Source organism: Capra hircus, chromosome 4, assembly GCF_001704415.2.
Source record: "Capra hircus breed San Clemente chromosome 4, ASM170441v1, whole genome shotgun sequence".
Lineage (NCBI taxonomy): Eukaryota > Metazoa > Chordata > Mammalia > Artiodactyla > Bovidae > Capra > Capra hircus.
The window spans coordinates 115395476-115412179 of record NC_030811.1 but is presented as its reverse complement, the minus strand read 5'-3'; positions in this window follow the sequence as shown (position 1 = coordinate 115412179).

Below are 16704 nucleotides of genomic sequence, written 5' to 3'. Positions count from 1 at the left end.
CCTCCTCCCTCCGTCAGCTGGAACTCCTCTCCCTTGGTACGTTGGCCTTTCAGCAAATCTCCAGTTTCCTCTGCATCACTGGGTTCTACTGCTTTTTCACACAGACCCCGCGGCCTCGTCTTGGCGCCACCTCCCTGTGAACTTGACCCAGGTCTCCCGACTTCCAAATCAGACATCCTTGGGCTCGAACAAAAGGGGTGGGGCTCTGCCCCATGCGAGCTACGTCATCAATTACCACTAACCTCCGATTGGCCACCGCGGGTCACGTGACCGCCTGGGGCCTCTAAACTGGGTGGGGGAGAGAGGCGTCGCCTCACTGCAGGAAGCACAGCCAGGGCCGTGAGCAATGTCTGTCCCCCAAACAAACTGGCATGATTTTTTTTGTGTGTGTGGCTGTGCCCCGCTGCATATGGGATTTCAGTGTCCCCCCTCAGGGATGGCACCTACGCCCGGGGCCCTGGTAGCGCAGAGTTTTAACCACTAGACTGCCAGGAAGTCCCGGCATCATGTTGACCTAGGAAAATTGTTGAGCGACATCAAGAATTTCTAGTTACAGCTAAATCACAGATTTCCTCTAAACCATCTTCCATTTGCCGCCACGCCCTGGGCCATTTCTGCAGAGCTGGGCACAGGGAAGGCTCCCAGATGTTGGAGGGTGAGGGGCCAGTGTCCCAGACTGAGTGCTGCTGCCACGCGGAAGCATTTCACGTCCTCTCAGGCCGTGACGGACTGCACAGCACACCTAATGTTTTTTAAAAGAATGTATTATGTGGTTTAAATAAATGTCAGAGGCCAGTTTTATTCAACAGAATCTGTAGCAGGAAATGCACTGAGCACCCAAGACGTTGGGTGCAGGGGAGCCAGCTGCTATCTCCTAACATCAGCATCTCCATCTGTGGAAAGTGGCCCCATTCTTCTCACCCACTAGGACATCTCTGACCTTGAGCTGCTCCTCAGATCAATACCATGACAGCAGCTGATTTCAGCAAAGTGCATGTGAGCACCCCTGCACGCTAGACCTGGCAGGCGCAGGTATATATCATGACAGGGGCCCCAGGGGCCCCTACCCCATTCTGATGAACAGAAAGCAAAGACCCACTGGTACAAACTATACAACCAAGGGGCACAGAGCTTTGTGGTCAGGATCTTGAGTGTCTCTATGGAGGCTTCCCGCCTCTAAGCCAGTGGTTCCCTAAGGCCAGCATGCCAGGCTTGCCCACCCCCAGGGTTTGACCCAGTCAGCCCGGGTGGGGCTCAGAATCTGAATTTCTAACATGTTTGTAGGAAGTGTAGACGCTGCTGACCATATCTGAGAACTCAGCTCTTCATAGCTGGGGTGGATCAGTCTGTGTCTAGCCGGGCGGCTGAGTGGGCAGTAACGGTGCTACAAGAAGGAGGGGGGAGCAGATCAAGTCCCCTGACTCGTGATGGCGTGTTCCGTGCTGGACCCACCGGGAGAGGTCTGTGGGTTGAGAATATGAGTCAGCTGAGGACGTGCTGCCCTGCAGTTGCTGGCCAGTCAGTGGAGAAGGGAAGTCACAGAGCGGGATGGATGGGAGGCTCTGGCAGAGGTACCTGGTGTGCAAAGGAGTGCAGATGCCAGGAGAGGAGACAACCTCGTCCTCCCGTCATCCACCTCCTTCCCTCCCTCCCTCTTCTCCCCCATCCCTCCTCCCTCCCTGTCTGTCTGTCCCTCCCAATCACACACCTGACAGTTTCTCCTCCCTAGTGTATATTTATAATGTTCACTTGAGCTCTGACAGCACGGGCTGTGGATGTGTCAGGCACCCATGTACTTTCTCAAGATCTCTTTACAAGCCCCACTCTGAGCTCACACCTAGGCCGGCCTGCAGGTGACCCTCCTGGAGGCTCCTAGATCCAGCCTGGCATCCTGCCTTGAGGTCCTCAGCCTTGGTTCCTAGGGGAGGAGGTAGTACTAGAACCTAGAAGAACAAGTAAGGGGAAGGAAGCAGCGAGGATGCAGCCAATAAGAAGCCGTGTCCTGTCCCCCAGAGGGCCAAGGCTGGCTGGCCTTCATCATGAACGTGCCCCAAAGGCCTCTGCTCAGGATGCATGTTCTGAAAGGTGGCATGCATGGGACCATGGGGCCTTATTTAGGTGAAGAGGAAAGCTAAAAAAAAAAAAAAGAAGAAAGCACTTCATATTCCAGGTGGGGGCCCACCTGCTCCCTGACTGCAGCTTGGGTCACTCAGGCGAGGCTGCAGGAAAAGCTCTCTCCCAGGCCCTGTCTACACCCAGAAAACCATGAGCCGAGAACATGGTGGTGGATGCTAAGTTTTGTGTGTGGCCTGTGAAATTCCTTTGGAGACAAAATTAAACTAAATGTGCTGCCCTGTATGGTCAGCCTGCCCCCTCAGACACCCTCCCTAGGCCATGCAGCCTTGTGTGAATTTTGAGATGGCCTTTCCTGTGAGTATGAACCACGGAATCTCAGACAGGGCCACTGGCAGTGAAAGAGTGCTGCTGAACCCACGACATCCTGAAGGCTGCCAGTAACAAGGGGCAGATGCTGTAGGGCAGATGCCCGCCAGTAGGCGGGAGGACAGGGAGACGTCCAGGGTCAACTGTCTTGTGCCCCAGAGCATCCCCAGAGCAGCCTCTCCTGGGCGACTGGAGAGAACCTCCTGATGAAAGAAGAGAAAGCAGACTGCAGCTTTCTAGTACATATGTAAAGGAATTTTTTTAAAAAGCAGCTGGTCCAGAGGGGTTTATTGCAGTGCTATTCACAGCAGCAAAAAAAAAAAGTCTGAAAGGGCTGAAATGCCCCTAAACAGGCCTGTGGAGTGGAGGGGTGATGTGTAGAGAAGGGTACCTGCCAGCAGCTCCGACAACAACTGCAAATGCACCCTGGCAAGCAGGTGGAGATAGAAACATGCACGTTGTGATGCTTGGGAAAAGGCAAAAGGTTATATAAATAGTTGACATTTCAGTATTTTTATCTGTTCCTGTAAACTTGCGAATATCAGAGAAATTCACAGGAAGTGAAAGCTCTTCTTTCTCAGATGGCTATAAAAAGAGATGTTCCATGCTGGCCCCCAGCATCGCTTTCTCTTTCCCTCCCCTCAGCACATCTCTATTAGCCGGTCCCTCCCTTGTCTATCTGGTCGGGTGTCTCCAGGGCTGAGTGAGTGCCCCCATGGTGTACTTGTGGGGAGGAGAGGTCAGAGGGCATAGCTCAAAGCTCAGCTTGCAGGCAACCCCGCCAGACGTATGGACGTAACAGGGCGGGATGTGACAGGCTATCCTGTCCCAGATAGGAGGCAGAGATGTGGTTTCTGTGGACACTGTCATCTGACTCACTGAGTGCTGTTCTGAGAGTCTTCCTCCCTGAGAAGGCAGGCAGCAAGGCTCATTCTACGTTGGCCATGCTTCCGGTAGGAAGAGCACAAAGAGGAGGGGTCCTGGGGCCCTGTGAGCATCCTCAGCATTAACCCATGGCTCCCCACCTGTGTGCTGCTATTTGCCCCAGTTCCAGGCGGGGAAGGAGGGCAGAGGAAGCACCGCAGGAGGTACCAGAGCAGCCCGGGACCACTCCAGGCACGGCTGGTCTGAGCATCGCTAGGGTGCCTTGCTGGTGACAGTTCTGATGAACCCACTGGCTCAGCACATGCTCCTGGGTTGGGACCTGGCTGGTGACTCTAGCAGCTCCACCACATCAATTTCATCCTAAGCCAGGTGCTCCTTCCTGTGTCTGACGACACAGGGTGATTGCGTGAGCTGCACAAGACCCCAGTTAAGTGAAGTCTGTGCTCTTCACCATGTTAAGAGTTCTCAGCAGCATTTCTGGGAGAACAGCTGTCCTCTATGTTGTTGTAATGGGCACGTCATCCTCAAAAGATCCTAACGTGTGCGTTTGGAGATGGTGCTGACTCTTGGGTTGGGCAGGGGGCCCTGCGTAGGTGTCTTTTGCTGTTAGTGAGGGCAGTTGGCATCAAATATTGGAGAGGTGCTCTGAGACATGTGATTGGAATGCCAGCAACAGATGTGGGTGACCTTATGCTCTAGAGAGTCTCCCCACAGCAAAGTGTTATTGTGTGTCTTACAAATATTTTTCAAAGACAGTAGAAATAGAACATAGAAGAATGTGAAGGGAATCTTCTGGAAACACCCAAGCTCTGCTGCAGCCAGTTTTCTGCATAAACCAGGGGATAAGGTGACAGCCCCGAGTCTCAGGAGAGGGTTAGCGCCTTTTCCAGAGGGGTCAGCATATGCAGCTTTCTGCGCCCTCCCTGGGCAGGCAGAGCACTCCACAGGTGATGTGATCATTAAGCCCTACCTTACGCATGAAGGTCTGGAGTGACTTGTGCTGCCGGGACAGAGGGCAGAGGCTTCTGCGGAGAAAGGTGCCCCCTTGATGGTGCTTCTCTTTAGTGGGTGTGTTCTCCGTGCCAGCTAAGTGGACACCTCTACTGGTACTCTGAGCTAAGAGCAAAAAAGAAAACCAAGTCAGAAATCTCCACAGTGAGGATACATACTGACTCTTGGGACTGGAAGCCCAGGGCTGGGTGGTCTGAAGGAACTTCAAAGGCTGTGTTCCCCTGCTGCTTCACTAGGGAGGGGGTCACCTTCCTCCTCAGCCAGCCCCTTGGAGCCAGGGGGCTGCTGGAGTAACAGGAGATTCCTGTCTTCCTGTTCACAGCCTGTGGCCCAAGAGAAAGGACCTTTGCGTGGTCTTGTCTAAGGCACCTGAAGGGGCATTGAGGATATGCTCAGGACACAGGTCCCGTGTAGACGTGTGTCCACGTTTTTCTGGGCATGGGGCATCCTCCTGACCCACTTCCTCCTGGACAGAAGCCCTGTCTTGTCCTTGCCTGGGCACTGAGGACCTGCCATGGGCTTTTGCCCATGACCGCACCTGCGGCCACCTCCATGACGTCAGCCTCTGATGGATGTTCCAATGCCACCTGGCACCTCGTCATGAGGAAGATCACGCACTTGCAGGAGTCCTATCTCCTGGGCTTCGTGGGCTTGCTGCCTGGCTGCATCTGCTCTAACTGGGTTTCACCTACTCTAGGGCTGGCTCCTCCCAGTGCCTGTATCCGTGTCTGCCCATCCTGTGTGTCCCTCTGGTCTCAGATGGTCAGAATCCCCAAGCTAGCCTCCCAATCAAGTCCTCAATCTCCCCCAAAGCAGGGGGGAGGAGGAGGAGATGGGGTGTGCAGGTTAAAATCTCCAACTTAAATCATAATACCCTGAATGACTAATACTTTCCTCTGCACTGGACTCAGGGTCACGTAGAAGCGAGGTCACATTTTATCATCACCAAACAGATGAGAGCCCTTTTCCTGAAGAGGGGGTAGTTCATGATATTGAAATCTAGTTGCAGAATTTTGCACAAAGAAATCCCACTAGGTCATACGTGTAAGTAACCAGTTATGTGGAAAACAACAAAATGACAAGAGGTGACAAGTACAGACAGCAGGGGAAGGTGAAAAGAGTGGGGCTGGAGTCAGACAAGTGTGGCTTCAAGCCCCAGCACTCTCCTTACTACGTGACCTTCAGAAGTCACCTAGCCTCCCTGCGTCAGCTCCCTGGACTATGAAGTAGGGATGATAGTTGGTGGAAATGTAAATTGGTGCAGCCACTATAGAGACCAGTATGGAAGGTCCTTAAAAAACAAAATATAGAGCTACCATATGATTCAGCAATTCCACTCCTGGGCATATCCAGAGAAAAATATGATCCAAAAGGATATAGGCAATCCATGCAAGGGAATCCCAGAAAAAATCTACTTCTGCTTCACTGACTATGCTAAAGCCTTTGACTGTGTGGATCACAACAAACTGTGGAAAATTCTTAAAGAGGTGGGAATACCGGACCACCTCACCTGCCTCCCAAGAAACCTATATGTGGGTCAAGAAGCAACAGTTAGACTGGACTGGCTCAAAATTGTGAAAGGAGTCCGTCAAGGCTGTATATCATCGCCCTGCTTATTTAACTTATATGCAGAGTATATCATGTGAAATGCCAGGCTGGATGAAAGCCAAGCTTGAATTAAGATTGCCAGGAGAAATATCAACAACCGCAGATGTACAGATCATACCCCTCTAATGGCCAGAAAGTGAAGAGGAACTAAAAAATCCTCCTGGTGAAAGTGAAACAGGAGAGTGAAAAAGCTGGCTTGAAACTAAACATTCAAAAACCCAGATCATGGCATCTGATCCCATCATTTCATGGCAAACAGAAGAGGAAGAAATAGAAGCAGTGACAGATTTTATTTTCTTGGGCTCCAAAATCATTGCAGATGATGACTGCGACCATGAAATTAAAAGATGCTTTCTCCTTGGAAGGAAAGCTATCACAAACCTAGACAACATATTAAAAAGCAGAGACATCACTTTGCTGACAAAGATCTGTACAGTCAAAGCTATGGTTTTTCCAGTAGTCATGTACAGATGTGAGAGCTGGACCATAAAGAAGGCTGAGCACCAAAGAATTGATGCTTTCAAACTTTGGTGCTGGAGAAGACTCCTGATAGTCCCTTGGACTGAAAGGAGATCAAACCAGTCAATCCAAAGGAAATCAACCCTGAATAGTCATTGGAATGACTGATGCTGAAGCTGAAGCTCATACTTTGGCCACCTGATGGAAAGAGCCAAATCACTGGAAAAGACCCTATTGCTGGGAAAGAGTGAAGGCAAAAGGAGAAGGAGGCAGCAGAGGTTTAGATGGTTAGATAGCATCACCAACTCAATCGACATGAATCTAAGCAAACGCCGGGAGACAGTGAAAGACAGGGGAACCTAGCATGCTGCAGTCCATGGAATTGTAAAGAGTCGAACGTGATTTAGCAATTGAAAAACAACAATCCCAATGTCCATAGGAGCATTATTTACGATAGCCAAGACATGGCAACAGCCTAAATGTCCATTGCCAGCGGAATGGATAAAGTAGATAGGGCACACGTATACAATGGAACACTACTCAGCCATCAAAAAGGATAAAATAATGCTACTTCAGCAACACGGAGGCAACTAGAAGTTGGCATGCTAAAGTGAATCAAGTCACAGAGAAACGGAACTATCATATGATATAGCTTATGTGTGGAATCTAAAATATGACACAAACGAACTTATTTACAAGACAAGAAAAGATCCATAGAATAGACAACAAACTTATGACTACCAAGGGAAGTGGGGGAGGGACAAATTAGGAGTTCAGGATTAACAGGTACAAACTACTATGTAAAATCTTCCCTGTAGCTCAAAAGGTAAAGAATCTGCCAGCAAATGCAGGAGACCCAGGTTCAATCCCTGGGTTGGGAAGATCCTCTGGAGAAGGGAATGGCAATCCACTCCAGTATTCTTGCTTGGAAAATCCTATATACAGAAAAGCCTGGAGGGCTACAGTTCATAGGGTCAGAAAGAGTCAGACACGACTGAGCAACTAACACTTAACACTATATAAAATAAATAAACAACAGGGTCCTACTGTATAACACAGGAAACTATATTCAATATCTTGTAATAAACCATAATGGAAAAGAATATGAAAAAGAATGTATATATATTATAACTGAATCACTGTACATCTGAAACATTGTAAGTCAACTATACTTCGTTAAAAAAATAGCCTTGTAGAGCACGAAATAAACACTTATTAAGTGTGAAACAAAAATAATGGATGATAACATTTACTCCAAAATGTATTGCTGGGATAAACTGAACTAGATGTATATATAAAGTATGGCATATATTGTGAGCCTCATAGTTTTTGCCTGCCTGGGGTGAGGCAGTCGCTCGAGAAACACGGCTTGTTTTAAGGACACTGAAGAAAGAGGAGAAAGTGAAATAAAAATTAAGAGGAAGAAGAGAGGAAATAATGAGTTTCTCCTGGAAAAATCTGTCATGGGGTCCCTCAATCTTTCAATTTTTTGAGTTCTAAACAATAATGACCCTGGTTGATACTTAGCTCTGCACAAAGAAGAAGGACTTTGCGTGATCATAAAGCACGTTTCTCCTGTGTACGATTGAGGCCTCCCAGATGGAGGCCAGCACTACTCCCTTGATCCCCATTCACCTGAATGGCGTTTCTTGTCACCAGCAAGGGCTGGTTTTGAATCCTTATCAAGCACGTCTCCAGGATTAGCTGTTCTATTTTCTGTGAGCCTCACACCACTTGCAGGCAGATTAATCCTCTTAAAGAACGAAGGCTGACTAAGTAAGTGGTTTCTGGTCTTAGCGGTTGGAACACTAATGTTAAGATGCTGCCTTAAAAGCACAGAGTCACTAGCCTCACACCCCATGCCAATTACGCTCATGAATAAGAAACCTTCAGTCGCTCTAAATCAACGTTAATCAATTAAATAGTTCTGTCCTTATTTTAGATTCTCTTAGCTCTGGAACTTTGGTTATTAAAACCATAAAATGTACTGGGCTGGAAATATGTTTCATTAAGTAAAGTCTGTACAATATTAGTATTAATTAACTTCTTATTGAGTGAAGGGGCTGACTTTATTTTTAAGTGGTGGAAAGAGCTCCCGATTTAGAGGCATAACTGGGTTTGGATACTTAAGGAATTCAGAAGTGCATGTCACCCACCCAATCCTGATTCCCAGGATACTTCTTCTCCAGGAGGTGAGGGTCTCAGCTTCCCACTGGCACAGGGCCATGTCCTTTGGTCCAGAGATGGTTGGCTATCCATTTACCAGCCACCCTCCCTGGGCCTTCTTTCTTCTTATCACCTGCTCCCCAATTCAGAGATGAAGTGTCCCATGTCCATCTTTATACTTTTTTGCTGCTAGGGCATGGGCCTGAGATCATATTCTGGCCATTTGAGAATAAATCTTCTGGTGGCTTCTGGAAGGAGGCACAGGAGGAGATGAGACCACAGCTGTCAGGGGCACCAGTGTCAGGAGCTGCATGTCTACACCAGAGGCACCATGGCCTCCACCCAGGAGAAGCCAGCACCAGAGGGTGGCCAGGGCCAGGGGCCTGGATGCTGAGCCCCGGTCTGTTCCCTGCAGCCCGGAGCACCCTGAGGCACGGGCGACCCTTCAAAGAAGGTGGTGCGTGGAGGTGGGGAGCAAAGGTTTCATGCCCACACCAGCCACAGACCGTGTGGAAGAAGAAGCAGAGCCTCCCTCCCTGCCAGCTTGTGGTCTCCATGGCCTCATCTAAGCGCAGAGCCACCAGTGGCTGCCTGAGAAACTCAGCCTGGAAGACAAGTGTGGCTCATGGGAGCTCACAGGCACAAGACGCCAGTTGAAGCCGGATTTCCAGGCAACTTGGCTGACCCGAGGCTTCCCCGTCTTCACCTTGGGAGGGCCTTGATCTTGGCCATGCAGCACAGTAGCCCGGAGTGGACCTGGGGCCCCGTGGCCGGCAGAGCAGCCCCAGGGACCAGCTGACACAGGGGGACAGGGATGCCTTTTGCTAAATGTGCTGATTTTTCAAGGGAAAGTGAAACTGATTATAGGCAAAAGATTCAGGCTTTTAACCCTTTCCTATAAATATTAAGCCCAGTAAGACCACCCCCTTTCTCCCTGCTACCAAGCAAACCAAAAGTGCGTTGCCCACAGTCACCTTGTCCTCAGGTTGCCTGCTGGAGCTTCCTGGGTTTCCTCTCCTTGCCCCCAGCCTCGCCTCTGTTCTGCCAGGAACCTCCAGTCTCACTCAGGGCCCTCAAATGCCTGCCTCCAAGATCACCTTCTCTGACCTCTGTGTCACAGACCACCAGTGTCCACACCACCAGAAGCCCCCCAGCTGGTCTCCTGGCCCCACAGTGCAGCTAGGTCGAGCTGTGACACAGATTAGGCTCCCTCAGCTCCTGCAGGTCACCCAGAGGAGCAGGCTGACATCTGTATGCAAAACAAAACCAGACCTGACCCTCACCACAGGTCATTTACAAAAACTAACTTGTGTTAGACCATGGAGCAAAACAGTAGCGCATACTCAGTAGTGTCTGACTCTTTGTGACCCCACAGACTGCAGCCCACCAGGCTTCTCTGTCTATGGGATTCTTCAGCAAGAATACTGGAGCGGGCTGCCATTTCCTACACCAGGGGATCTTCCTGACCAAGGGACTGAATCCATTTCTTGCATTTCCTGCCATAGAGCTTAAAACTGTAAAACTTCCAGGAGAAAACATTGGAGATCATTGTTACAGCCTTGGGTTAGGCAAGAATTTCTTAGATGGGACACAAAAAATGCAAAAGGACACACTGCTAATTTTTAACCTACAAAATGAAAGACATTTGCTCTTTTAAAGACAGAATAATGTAAATGTTAAAATTTTTAAAGTCTGGGAGAATATATTTGCAAAACATAAATCTGCTAAACTACAGGTACGGAGAATATATAAAGAACACTTAGAACTCAATGTTAAGAAAATAAATAGTGAAAAAAAAAATGGGCCAGAGATCTATACTTCAGAAAGAAATGTATGCATATAACAAGCAAGCACATGAAAAAATGCTCAGTGTTATTTGCCACGAGGAGAACGTGAATGAAAATCAGAATGAGACATCATTATACACCAGTCAGGATGGCCAGAATTAAAAAGGCTTACAATGCCAAGTGCTGATCAAGACATGGAACAGAAACACTCACACATTTGTTTATTATTATTATTATCATTATTATTATTATTATTATTTTGGTGCAGACACGAATGGCAGAGTCACTTTGTAAGTAGCTTGGCAATTTCTTCCAAAGTGAAACACATTTCCTTCGACCCCATGATCTTGCCCCAAGCTATCTACCCAAGAGAAATTACTTAGGTAATTTCTTACAATCCGAGAAAAACCCACCTAGCCGTTTGGTTTTTATTTTTTTTTCAAATTCGTGATTGCCCCAAACTGGGACTAGCCCAAACGTCCATCAGCTAGAGAGAGGATGAACTAATTGAGGAACATCCAAACATGGAATAGCAATCAGCACTGAAAAGGATCAAGCTGTTGATTCACAGATCATGGATGAATCCCAGATGCATTCTACTGAGTGTGAAAAGTCAGACATAAAAGGCTGCATACTGTGAGACTGCATTCATGTGACAATCTTGAAAAAGCAAATCATTAGGACAGAAAACAGCCAGTGGCTGCTAGGAGTGGGGCGAGGGCATGAGGGACCCTTTTGGGGAGATGAAACTGTCTACATCTTTACAGATGTCATGGTAACACAACTGTGTATCTTTATAAAACTGCAAAATAACACAACTGTGTATCTTTATAAAACTGCAAAATGTGAATTTTTCTGAAGGCAAATTATTATTGACTGTACCTTGTGCTTTGCGGGATCTAAATTCCCTGACCAGGGATCAAACCAACGACCCCAGCTGTGGAAATGCAGAGTCCTAACCACTGGACTGAGGGAAGTCCCTGAAACCAAATTAAATCTCAATGAAAACACGTTGATGTATGGCAAAACCAATACAATATTGTAAAGTAAACAAACAAACAGACATAGGTAATATCCTTCAGTGAATATCTGGCTGTAAAGTCATCTGATTCAAGCTTCCAAAGGAAAAGGACAATTTTACATGGTACATCACAAGGAAAATGGGTTTCAGTGGAAATTTGAAACAAGAGCTGCAGGAGCCCAGGCTCAGGGAGGCAGGAGACGGAGAATACCTCCCTGGGGCTGACGTTCAGCCTCTCTCTTCACAGACTGAGCCCACAGCAGCTATGGCTCAGCTGGACTGGACCTGCTCCAGATCCCAGGTGCTGGCGCGTGGCTGGTCCATCCGTCTGCACATCAGCAAACACACACCTTGGACCAAGTGTCATCCCCGAGCAGATCAATTGCTATGTGGGGGCCAAAGAAGGGCAGGGGGATCTATGGGAAGTTCCACTGTGAGGGGAGGGCACGGTGCTGGTCAGCCCTAGACAGGCACATCAGACCCACACGTCTTTTTGGGGTAAGGTAGAAATGCCTGAGCGTGACAGTGAAGTCCCTCCCTACCTTTGCATCCTGGTCTCTCGCCAAGCCCCCTGATGCGCTTATGTCCTCCTGCCTTCACGCTGTGAAGAAATGCAACTACCAGGCAAATTCCTCCTTGGTTTTGGCAGGGCGTCCTGCAAGTCTCCCTCCATCTGGGAGACCTTTTCCCTGGTTCCCTCTGTGTGGAACTGACCATCTTGGATATACTCCAGGGCTCCACTGGGGCATCACTGCCTCCAGGAAGTCTTCTCTCTGCATGCTCGTTTGAAAGAGTCAAAGGATCACCCTGTTTGGAACATGGGTGGGCATGTGACCGGTGGGGGAATTTGTTAAAAATGCAGAGTGACCTCAGGGGGGTGAACTCTAACAGGCAGGCAGGATGGGCCCCAGGAGGGTGGGCACTGTGCTCATGTCCAGACTGCGGGCGGCTCCCACTCCCAGTCCTGAGTGCTGACCACCAGCTTACAGCACTGCCTTCCTGGCACACGTGCCTGGGCCCAGTGGGGCTACAGGCCTGACATTTCCCCCATGGGGTCAGAAGTGAATTCAGGCCACTCTGGCCAGAGCATTTTACTGTCAAGGTGCCATTCATCTTGTTCTTTTCCTTCTTTAAGGCTATTGGCAGTATTGGAGCCGGAGCCTGGGCCCAAGGGCACAGCATCCCCATTCTCCATTCATTTGATCTGCTGATGAATTCATCTGCAGGATAAGATTCCCAGTGATGACATACCCCCAGGTGCCCGCTCAGTGCCAGGCACTCCCCCTACTGGAACGGCCCTAGTGAGCAGCGTGTGCTTACCCCTTTCCACACCCACAGCCAACAAGGGAGAAAAGTATTAATCAGCTCATTTCTGATTGTAATTAGTCTATCAGATTCTCTACTTGCAACTAAAGGAGCCTTCTAGTGCATCATGGGATAACTGAATTCTTCACCATCACGAAATCCCATTTTCTGTGCTGACACGTAATTGCAGCCATAGAATTTCCCTCGATGAGGCTCTTGAGCCCAAAGCCACACTGCCTTATACCCAGAAGGCTGGTTCTGCAGGGTAATTTACACCCTCGTGGCTGTACTGCATCGTGGTGGCGTCCATCCTTCTGAACAAATGCCAGTGGGCATTTGGAATTTGCAGCTGGGGAAGGCACTACGGTGCAGTCTGCCCACAGGATCGGCTGGTCCAGATCATCACACAGGGGACAGCTGCAGCTTCTGTAGTCACAAGAGTGACAAGTTCATGAACTTGGATCATGCAGTGGTGAGGAGCGGGCCCTGCCCGGAAGGGAGAGGCAGGCAAGGTCTACACAGAGCTGGAACATGTGGGGAATGAGGGCTTGTCCGAGGAATTCTGGGGATCGATGTCACCATGAAAACACTTGAGGACATTTATTTTCATCCCTTCTCAGTGAAGAGTAGTGTTTGAAAACCCATACATTTTCAGACAGCTAAATATGACACTTGAGTCTTGAGTGGATCTTTTATGGGAGGGGAAAGAAATACCATAAGGAACATTGTCAGGCCAACTAGCAAAACTGGAATCTGGACCAAGAATAGATGCACATAGTTTATCATTATTAAGCTATAATTTTGTAATTGTACTGTGATTATGATAGATAATATCCCTACTCATAGGAAGGACTTATCATGATATACATGAGTCTGTTCACTAAGTCACGCTTGATTCCTTGTGACACCATGGACTGTACCCCACCAGGCTCCTCTGTCCATGGAATTTTCTATACAAGAATACTGGAGTGGGTAGCCATTCCGTTCTCCAGAGGATCTTCCCAAGCCAGAGATCAACCCCCCGTCTCCTGCATTAGAAGCATTCTTTACCATTGACAAGCCCATATGTAGGGGTAAGGGGCTTTAGTGTATGGAATTTACTTAGAAATAATCCAGGAAAATATGTCTACATATAAGGTGCTTTTCAAACACCTATAAAAGCCCTTTGTCTATCAGGCTTTCTGGCTGGTTCACAGTCTCCTTGCTGACTGGAACCTTTGACAAAACTCTTAAGAGTCAAACTTACATGGCTCTCCAGAACTGGCCCATGACTTTTCCCCCTTTAACTTGCTCTGGATCCTTTGTCTATTACAGGAATCTTTGTGTCCAGTTAAGTTCTTCCAGGAACTAAGTTCCTTCGCATTACTCTCTAGATGTTTCATCTTAGGGTTTTCTGAACTTGGACCAATGGAGAGATATTTTCAGGATGCTTATTTCAGTTACAAGAAAGGATGAACTTTCCTGGATAAATCAGGCCAAAGGTGGGAAACACAAAAGTTATAAAAAGTGCCCTAAAGGGTTTTGGCAGAATCCTTATTCTGCACTTAGGAGCTACTTCAGTTCAGTTCAGTTCAGTTTAGTTGCTCAGGCGTGTCCGACTCTTTGCCACCCCATAGACTGAAGCACGCCAGGCTTCCTTGTCCATCACCAACTCCCAGAGCTTACTCAAACTCATGTCCATTGAGTCAGTGATGCCATCCAACCATCTTATCCTCTGTCCTCCCCTTCTTCTCCTGCCTTCAATCTTTCCCAGCATCGGGGTCTTTTCAAATGACTCAGTTCTTTGTATCAGGTGGCCTAAGTATTGGAGTTTCAGCTTCAGCACTAGTCCTTCCATTGAATATTCAGGACTGATTTCCTTTAGGATGGACTGGTTGGATCTCCCTGCAGTCCAAGGGACTCTCAAGAGTCTTCTCCAACACCACAGTTCAAGCATCAGTTCTCCAGCGCTCAACTTTCTTTATAGTTCAAATCTCACATCCATCCAGGGTGAAATCAGAGGATTAATGAAATGTTTGGCACAAAACGCACGCTCAATGAAGGTAAGTTATTACTGCAGGTGTTTCTATAATATCAAATCCCAGAAAAAGACATAATTATTGTTATTATCCTATTTGTATTATAATTTTGATTCGATAGAAATATTAATAATCATGTTAATTACAACGGTGTCGATGAATGTAGGGGTTCCTTCTTACCTTTTGCTTTGTTACAAGTTAACATCTCATTTAACCCTCAGGACATTACTCGTAGGCGGGCTTATTAGCCTATTGCAAAGATAAGGACTTTGAGGCCTGTTGGTATACAGAAACTAAACAGGGCCTCCCACTCCACGCGCGCTCGGGGCGGGTACGCAGATAGGGAAACTGTGGCTACGAGGGGTCAAGGCTCCAGACTCCGCAAGCTGCGGGCGGACGCTGAAGCCCAGGTTCCCCGGTCCCACGCGGGACCGCAGCCCAAGGCACAGCCAGTGCAGCGGCCGCTCCTCAGGCTTCTCCGTCCAGTATTCCCGCTGCGCCCGGGACGGGGAATGGGGCCGCACAGTTTCAACTTGAGTTTCAAAGAATTCGCTTGCAAATTGCCTTCCAGGAGAGGTCTGATGTGTGTTTCGAGGGCGCTCCAGGCTGGGTGGTCGCGGTTCTACGTCCGGGAGTCCCAAGAGCGGGACCAGGGGTCCGGGCGCCCACGCCCAGCTGCCGGCTTCCAGTCCCCCGTGCCAGCCCCCGGCAGCAGCGACCTGCGGGAGCGCCCGGCCCCGCACCCCGCCAGCTCCCCGAGCTCCCTCCGCGACCCGCCCTGCGCCCAGGCCGCGGCCCTGCCCGCGCTGGCGGCCCCGAGCGGTCCGGGCTGCGGTGGCAGCAGCGGCGGCGGCGGCGGCGGGAGGAGGAGCAGGAAAAGCGACCGGGGGAGGAGGCGGAGGCGGAGGCGGCGGAGGTGGAGGCGGCGGCGGCGGCGGGCGGGGCCGGGCGGGTTTAAAGCCCATCGAGGGGGTGGGGAGGCCGGGAGGCGGCAGGAAGGGACGCGAGCGGCGCGCCGCGGCGGGCGGGCGCTCGGAAGCCGCGGAGCCAAAGTTTGACGCGCGGTCCCCGGGCGGCGGCACGCGGGGGTCGGGACCGCCCTGCGCGCCGCCCTTGCCCCGCGGGACCCGCGCCGCCCCGGCCGCGCCGAGGGTCGCGGGCGGCCAGGCGGAGGCGGCAGGGAACGGCGCCGTGGCAGGTACGGAGTTGGGCGGCGAGCGAGGCGCCAAGTTACTTTGTGGCCGGCGGGCGGGCGGGCTGCAGTCCCGGCGTCATTGTCTGCGCGCGGGCCGCCCGGGCCGGGGACGCCGGGCGCCGCGGGGGCGCGGCGGGCGGAAGGGCGTCGCCTCGGGCCGGGGGCTGCGGCGCGCGAGGGCGGGGACCGGGCGCGGCGCTCGGCGTCGGCGACCCCGGGGAGCCGGGGAGCCCGGGCGGCGCCCTCTGGAGCCCTCTGGAGCCCTCCTGTCCGACGCCGGCGGCTCACTGGCCGGGCCGGGGTGGGGGCTGCGCCGCCGGGCGGTCAGGGCCAAGGCCGCGCTCCCGGATCGCCTGGAGGGTGGGCGCCGCGCGCCCCTGCAGCCCCCGGTGCGCCCGTGCTCGGGCGGTGGGGCCGGACCCTCAGGAGCTGGAGCGAGCCAGATCCTGGGATCTTTCCCTTTGGTTCTGCTGGCGACCCGTCTCCCCGCCCCCGGGGCCTAACCCCAAGTCGAGGGTTCGCGGGTTAGCGGCCCGCCAGCCGGGGAAATGTGATAAGAGCCTTTGCGGTTCTCCGAAGGCGATTCTGATGCAACTCTCGGCCTCCGGATCGCCTCTCCCCGCGCCTGCCTGAGGACGGCCCTGGAGCATGTGCGTTATGGAAATGAGACATCCTCTACTTTTTATTGTGTTTTTCTTGTCTTGGGGTTGGAAGACACGCCAACTTTCTGTCATTTGCCTCGGTGAGACGGTGGGTCACGTAGGGGAGCCACAGGTGACTTTGCCCGGGCCCGGATCTTTCTGATGC